Raw genomic sequence first — 8,407 nt, 5'->3', positions numbered from 1 at the left:
TCTTATTTCAATTTCAATGTAATGCATTCCTTAAAAACTTGGTTCTTATTACTATTTAAATGTTGACATTGTGAGGTTTATACAACCTCATCAAATTAATATATTTAGTGTGGTTCATTCATCTACATGTTTGTAACATATGATCGGTTCCATATTTGTTCTACTTACTAAAAAGAGCCTAAACTAAGTCAAAACATATTTCTACTGATTCATCTTTACAATAAATGTAATCGCCGTGCAACGCACGGGTAAAGAACACTAGTATACATGAATCGTAAAATAGAGAATTCATAAAATTATAGTTTTGAATTTTTTATCAATTGGAAATAGAGAATTCATAAAATTATATAATTATGTTAAAATTATACTACTTCTCTATCGTCAACATTGCGCTCCACTGCTAAACATTGCTTGTCTTCCAATCTGCTTTGTTGATGGCTTGGGGATTCTTGATTTCTTTCTTAAATTTCTTGAGCATTCACTAGAAACGTTCTCTCTCACCCTTCATCTACTGTTTTCGAAACCTTTTCTTTGTGGTCTTGTTCTTTTTCTTCACAAAACAGGGGATATTTTCAAATTGCTCTGCAGGTGTTTCCCCCTACACAAGCTAGCAGTGGGGCAGTCAGTGACGGATCCAGAAACATTAAGTTGTGGGGGCAAATATAGGTATAAATTTATAACATTGTAACATACCATTATTAACTAAAAATATTTTTTTGTTGAAAATATTATCATTATAAATAGGACTATATATTATACTTTTTCTTGGTAAATTTTTATATTTTTTTGGTCTTGACCAAGGTATTCCTACAGCCGACAACTTTAAGACTAATCTCTCGCCCCACGGTCAGCGCACATAAACCAAGGAAACTAATATTTTTTATACTATTATGTTTAATTTCAATGATATCTTTTCTTTTTCACAAGAACAATTATGGTATTACCATAAATGTTGATAATACCTATTGGGTGCTTGTAATTTTCTTCTAAATTTTTGCATGGGGAATATGTCATTTTGCATTTGATTGAATTATTTGACTTAATTTTATAAGAGTATTTATAAAAATGAGCACAGGGACAAAAAAAAAACAATTGTGAGAAAAATGCATGAAAATCAATTTTAACAACAAATAATTTATTCATTTTGGACCCAATTAAGGTTTTTTTTTTCCATTGTTCATATACTTTATATATTCAATACATTTGAGATTGATAATTTTTAATTTGTATATAAGCCAAATTTTATTTATATAACATGAAGTTCGGTGTAGTGGGTAGAAGAAAATGTTTTGGGCTGAAGAGGAAATTTTTATTTACATTGTAGAAACTATATAGAGACTGGAGTAGTGGGCCGATTGAGTGGTAATGATCTGGACATTGGGGCACTTTAAATAATATGAAAAATTCATGGGGGCAATTTTGTATTCATATATATTATTACAAGGAAATGTTCAAATAACGTGGGGTCATTTGCCCCGCCCACCATGAGAGTGGGTCCGTCCCTGGGGGCAGTTGTCATTATTTTTGGTTGATGCGTTTTGGAGACTAGGTTCTGGTCGAAGGTTGAGGAAGGCGATGGAGATGGTAGTGACGCAACTGATGAAGAGAATTTGACCCTTTTCTAGTCAACGGTACAATGGTTATTCCAGGCCTTGCGTTTCTCATTTCATAGATAGCATAGCGAAGTTGGTTAGCTATCACAATTAGCTTTCTCCAGATCAAAGAGCTTTTCTTTCAATATGTGAGGTTGGTTAATGTCTTTGTGCAACAAAAGAAAATATTTGGAAGACGTTTTTTTTTCGGGTTTGTGCGTTCACATCATAGAAGTTTGCTTCTGTGGCGATCAAGTTTTTGGATGGTGGAACGTCCCTTTATGTGGTGTTGACAAGATCTCCCCGTAAGGATATTTCAGCATCCGATGTTAAGGCACCTAATGTTCCCTTAGTTTTCAAGAAGGCGAGTTGCTTTTCTGCACTGGTTGATGAGAGGAGGAAGATTTTCTCTCTTCATGTCGTGATGTCATTCTAGGAAAGACGAAGGGCTCACAGGTGAAACCTTGAATCTTTAATTAGGTCTGACCTATTTTAGCAAATTTCAACCTGGCCATGCCAATTTTCACCGTTAAATTCTTCACAGAATGATCCAAAATCAAACCACCTGCTCACTGGAGATATATACACAAGAAGATTTTAAAACCTTGGGCGTGGTAGAGGAATATAGAAAAGCACCATCCAAGGAATCCATCTATACCGTCTAGCGAGGCATGAATGAGAATATTCTCTACTACGATCCAACGATTACTCATCTACGTCGTGCTGTCAGGGTACATTACTGTTACACAACGGCGACTAATAGTCGATGTCAGTATGTCACTATACAAATTGTGCATGACACCAGGGGCGGAGCTAGGCTCCGACAAGGCTGGACACATGCCCAGGCTTCTTGCCAAAAAAAAAATTTCCTTGGCCCATAGGCCCTTTTTAAAAAAAAAAATTCAGATGGGCAAAAACAAAGATAGAATGACTCTGCCTTGGCCTTGCACACAACAGAAAAACAGTTCACGCTCACGCTCACTGCTCACCGCTGACGCTCACGCTCAGCTTGAATCTTCCCTGTTTGTGTAATTTTGCCTGCTTCTTCCTCTCTCTCTCTCTCTCTCTCTCTCTCTCTCTCTCTCTCTCTCTCTCTCTCTCTCGTTCAGTTGTTCTATTAGGTATGTTGATTTTGCTTCTTCCCCTCTCTCTGAATTTGTCTCTTTTGTTGATTATGTTGCTTCCCCTCTCTCTGGATTTGTCTCTTTCTAGTTCTATTTCACTTGCTTTATATGATAAGGAAATTTTCAGCATTTATTCTTAATTGGGTATTGTAACATTTACTGTGTTTCATTGGTGAATGGTGATGCTGATTTTTGTGTTTTTTTGTTGTTGTTCTATCCAATTTCAATATACTATGTTCCTATTGCAATTTACCTCTCTCTGGATTTTAGTGCATTTTGTACAGCACCCTATGTTTGGGAAAAAATTCAGGCATTTGAAGTGGACAAGTGGTCTTCTGCAGGGTATTTTATTATGGCTTTTCAATGCACTTTGGCATGCGTTATTTACCTCTACGCTGGTTGGTTTTGGCCTTATTTTGGTTTTGCTCGTATACTGTGTTGGTTAGAGTTGCTGGCTTGTGGATTTTATTCTTGTATCTATTTGTTTTGTTTTGTTGTTTCTTGATGTAAATGTATATCATTTTGTGACCATTGAAGATCATTAAATTTCATTATTAACTTTAGATCATTCAATTTCAGAGATGAGGAGGTTTTTGGTTAGTAAAGCAACTATTGAGAATGTGAATGTTGTGCAACCGGAGAAGTAGTGCCACCGCCTAATGTTGCCAATGAGTTTAATCCAAATGAGATTGTGCGTGATCCAGGTCGTAGGAAACAAATTCATGAGTATGCTCCGGGGATTCAAGACGATGTGAGGAGGGCATATGTCACGAAGGGTCCAATGCGACCAAATTTGACAAAATTTCCTCGAACCGAATTTGGAAGTGCTAAAAGAGCATTTTCTAAGAAATGGTATGAGCAGTACACATGGTTAGAATATAGTGAGTTCAAGAATGCAACTTATTGTTTCTATTTCTTTCTCTTTAAGCAATCCGGGAGGGCCGAACAATTTGGTTTTGAAGTCTTCACCAAAGACGGATTTACAGATTGGAAGCATGCATCTCAAGCCTTGAAAGATCATGTTGGTAGTTGTAATAGTAGGCATAATTCATGTGTGAAGCAATATGATGATTTTATTAATCAAAGACAAAGTGTGGGAAGTTTGTTGGCTAGAGCAACCAGAGAATCTGAAGAATTGTATAAGATCCGCTTGATTTGTTCTGTAGATTGTTCAAGATATCTCATTGCACAAGGCATGGCTTTCCGTGGTCATGATGAATCATCTGCTTCTCTAAACAAGGGGAATTTTAGAGAGTTGGTAGATTGGGTAAAATCTAACAATGAACAAGTGAGAGATGCTTTTGACCGTGGTGGAAAAAATTGCACAATGACTTCCGGTGACATTCAAAAGGAGATTGTAATGTGTTGTGCACAAGAAGTTACTAAGGTGATTATGAAAGAGATTGGTGATAAACATTTCTCCGTGCTTATTGATGAGTCACGTGATATATCTATCACAGAGCAAATGGCGGTGATGTTGAGGTTAGTAGTTGTATTTTCCATTACCTATTATTTTTCATGCCGCCAACTAACCTTGTTCTATTTTTCTTACTAGGTTTTTGAGCGACAAAGGGAAGGTTGTGGAGCGATTTATTGCTCTACATCATGTAAAAAATACAACATCTGAGGCACTACAGGTTGCTCTTTATGGTATCCTTGATTATTACAAGTTATCTATTTCAAGGATACGACGGCAAGGATATGATGGGGCTTCAAATATGAGAGGTGAATATAATGGTTTGCAAAAAAAGATTTTAGATGAAAACTCTTATGCTTTCTATGTCCATTGTTATGCTCACCGTTTGCAATTGGTGGTTGTGTCTGTTGCTAGTAGTTGCTCATCTATTCATGATTTCTTTGAGTACATCTCCTTGATTGTGACCACAACAAGTGCATCATGCAAGAGACGAGATGCATTGACGGAGGAACAACACAAAGATATTTTGAATAGACTTGAGAGTGGTGAGATATCTACAGTCAGGGGCTTGCACCAATCATCTAGTCTCGCTAGACCCGGATATACTAGATGGGGTTCACATCATACTACCTTGCTTCGTTTGGATAACATGTGGTCCTTCGTGCTAAAGGTGCTTAGTATGGTTGATGAAGATGGACGTGGACCATCTCAAGCAGCGGGTTTGATAGAAAAAATGGAGAGCTTTAAATTTGCTTTCATTTTGAAGCTTATGTTGAAGTTGTTTGGTATCACAAACGAGCTTTCAAAAGTCTTGCAAATAAATGATCTTAATATTGTACTTGCCATGAATTTAGTTGATGATGTCAAAGTTCGTTTGACCACATTGAGAGAGAGTGGTTGGGATAATTTATTTGGTGATGTCCAAGAATTTTGTGTTGATAAAGGTATTTCGCTGCCAAATATGGATGGAGAAATACCGGTTCGAGGTCGTTCAAGGCTAGAAGGGAGGACTATCACTAATCTTCACCATTACCGTGCTGAGATTTTCTATGTTGCAATTGACAAAATATGTGTGGAGATGGATCACCGCTTTAGTGAAGGAAGTAATTTTGTGCTTAATTGTTTCTCATGTCTTGATCCCAAGAACTCTTTCTCCAGGTTTGATGTTAATAAGCTTGCCCATCTTGCTGATATTTATCATGCTGGCTTTTTTTATGATGACCGTGGAACAATAAGAGAGCAACTTGTCACTTATATACTTCATGTGAGGAGACATGTTTCCTTTTCTACTTGTGATGATGTTGAAAGTTTAGCTTTGAAGATGGTTGAAACTGAGAAACATTTGTTATTTCCATTGGTCTACAAACTTATTGAGTTGGCTTTGATTTTGCCGGTGTCAACAGCATATGTTGAAAGAGCTTTTTCAGCAATGAAGATTATCAAGTCTAAATTGTGCAACAAGATCAAGAATGAGTGGTTCAATGACTTGATGATATGTTACATCGAGCGGGAGATATTCAAGTCAGTTAGAGATGTTGATATTATTCGAACATTTACCACAAATAAGTCTCGCAAAGGGCATTTGCCTCGTGATTTTATTAATTAGCACACTTTTGGTATGTTCCATCTCTCTTTTTTCAAACTCTCAATTTTCATTGTAAAGTTTGATTATAATTCCTTTTGATCCTCCTATTTCTGAATTCTGATACAGTGAACTTTCAAGAGCTGCCAAGAGTGAAGTGCAAGAGCATTATCACATTTAGGTTGTTGCTGCTACAGTTCTATTGTGTCCTGAGTCAAACAAATTGCTACAGTTCTTTTGTTCTTCTTTTGGTGACTCTAGTTTCCTTTTTCCTACCTTGAGAGGGTAGTTCTCTTGGTTGCTTTTTATCTAATATATTATTCTCTTTTCTTAAGATATTATTCCCTTATGCCAAGAGAAAATTGCAGGAGCTCAACACTTTTGACATATTTAGTTAATGTTAGTTCTTTATGCGGTTCGATTTTTTTTGCTCAGGCTTCAAAATAATCCTGACTCCGCCATTGCATGACACTATTCATCAGGTACGCACAATTTACCCTAACATTACGCACCTTGTCAAAATTATACCCGACTTAGATGTTGAGTGCATTTGCAAGTATCTTTTGCCTGACGATGAAGGACGCTTGATGGACCATCTAGTTGTACGGTGGAGTTGAGTTTTTTTTTTTTTTTGCAAAGCCAAAAATAATGAATGAATATATAGTAAATAAAGGAACAAAGAAGAAGATAAAAAGACAAAACAGAAAAAAAGAGCAAAGGGGAATAAGTGCTACACGCACTGCTGATCTAGTAAATAAACACGGCTTTGGAGTTGAGCTAATTACAGTAACAATCTCACGTCTTTATTATTTGATCCTATACCTCTGATATTGACCTGAACGATAATTATTTTAAAGTTTTATAGAATAATTAATATCACACTTTTCCCCTCTTTTTCTATTTTAAAAAAGAAAACTATTGTACTCCCTCCGTTCATGATCTTTTGTTGTTTTAACTTTTTGTCTATATTCCAAAACTTTTGTTGTTTTACAAACTCAATGCATTTTTTCTCAATTTATTTCATGTATACCCTCATTTAATATTATATCTTTCATCTATCACATCTTATTTTCACCAATCAAAATCATAACAAGTTTTTTAACCAATAACTATCATTCTCTTTATTCACTTTAACTCAACATTAAATAAGGGTGTTTATGTCAACAAATTTATCAATAATTGCACTCTTAAACAATGTGAATAACCTTAAACAACAAAAGATCAGAAACGGAGGGAGTATAAAACAAGGATCAAACATGTCGACATGTCGTTACACTTTTGTATGCACTTTTATTTCAATGTAAGAGAACACCACACCTTATTGCAATTTTACATGGGCTATCATTCTCATTAACGGTCCATGTTATATCCACTTGAAAGAACAAAAAGTGTTTCCGGCCAATGTCTCAAACTAAGAACATCATTGTTGTTTCTTATCTTGTGATTAGCTATTATTTTGTCTCAGCCACGAGAATGAGATGAGAATATTGAAGAATAATGACTCTATGGTTTTTTATGAAAAATATGAACCAAAATACAAAATATATATGCTAAGAAAATGAATGGTGAGCTCTTCTTCTCTCATTAGAGCTACTACAACAGGCAATGAAAAATGACTCTATGGTTTTTTATGAAAAATATGAACCAAAATACAAAATATATATGCTAAGAAAATGAATGGTGAGCTCTTCTTCTCTCATTAGAGATACTACAACAGGCAATGAAATATAAAGTGCTATCATCTTACATTTTTCGGTGCCCACTAGGGTGGGCAAGTTTAAAACTGGTCCACCGGTGCACCAACTCTTAAATACCGTTAGATTCAAGATTCTCGGAATATTCTATAAGTGGATGGTTATGATTAAATTGATGAACACAGGGTACAAAAGTAAAATCAACTTCCAACCCTAAAATCAGCTAACTGTTCTCTTCCTCTCTCTCCCTCAGCCGCATACAGCTCTCAGTCTCCCTCTCTCAGATCTGTTCTCTCATCTTCCCCATTTTTCTCTTCCTCACTCGACCCCTTTATTCCCCTTCTTCCTCCGATCTGCGTTGATCTCATGTCGTCGACCATCTTTCTCACTCCCTTTTCTTATTCCTTTGGTTTGTCACTCACAAAACCTTCAAATTAGAGCGAATCAGTGTTGTTCGTGTCGCCAACCCTCAGATCATAACGGATCTACAGTCTGAACAACCAGATCGAAGAGGTGCTGCCGTCAGAACGGAACTGTAAGGCACATGCAAGAAGCCAAACGGATCGGAGGCACCACCGCATCTTTTGTAAGCAATAAATCAGAGAGAATCCAACCCCCTCATCTTCAATTGTAAAATTAATGATTTCAGTTGTAAATGTTGTGATTTGAGTTGTAAATTTTGTGATTTGAGTTGCAAGTTCTTTTTCTCTTCTATGATGACCTTCCCTTGCAAATGTTGTGATTCTTCTTCAATTGAAATTTATCTTTCTCTTCAAAAACATAATACAAGACCCTTTATCCAAAGCCATGGATCTGTAAATGAGAACCAGATGATGGCAATTTTTTTCGAATAACAAGATAAATCTGTTGTTGAAGCCTGGGCTCCCAAAGATATCAAATACGATTTTTTTTTTTTGAATAACAAGATAAATCTTTTGAAATTAATCAGTCTGCTTAATTGTAATGAAGGCTTGTAACAAGATTATTTAGATGACAAT

The 8,407-nt window shown here is 36.0% G+C and overlaps 1 pseudogene; it reads left to right on the top strand.

Moving 5' to 3' along the window:
* The first annotated feature begins 3,297 nt into the window (after window positions 1-3,297).
* Window positions 3,298-5,739, top strand: LOC130721065 (uncharacterized; annotated as a pseudogene).
* The last annotated feature ends 2,668 nt before the right edge of the window (window positions 5,740-8,407 follow it).

This window comes from Lotus japonicus, chromosome 5, assembly GCF_012489685.1.
Source record: "Lotus japonicus ecotype B-129 chromosome 5, LjGifu_v1.2".
Classification (NCBI taxonomy): Eukaryota; Viridiplantae; Streptophyta; class Magnoliopsida; order Fabales; family Fabaceae; genus Lotus; species Lotus japonicus.
The sequence above is the reverse complement of the archived record's forward strand: the minus strand, read 5'-3'. Positions and strand labels throughout refer to the sequence as shown.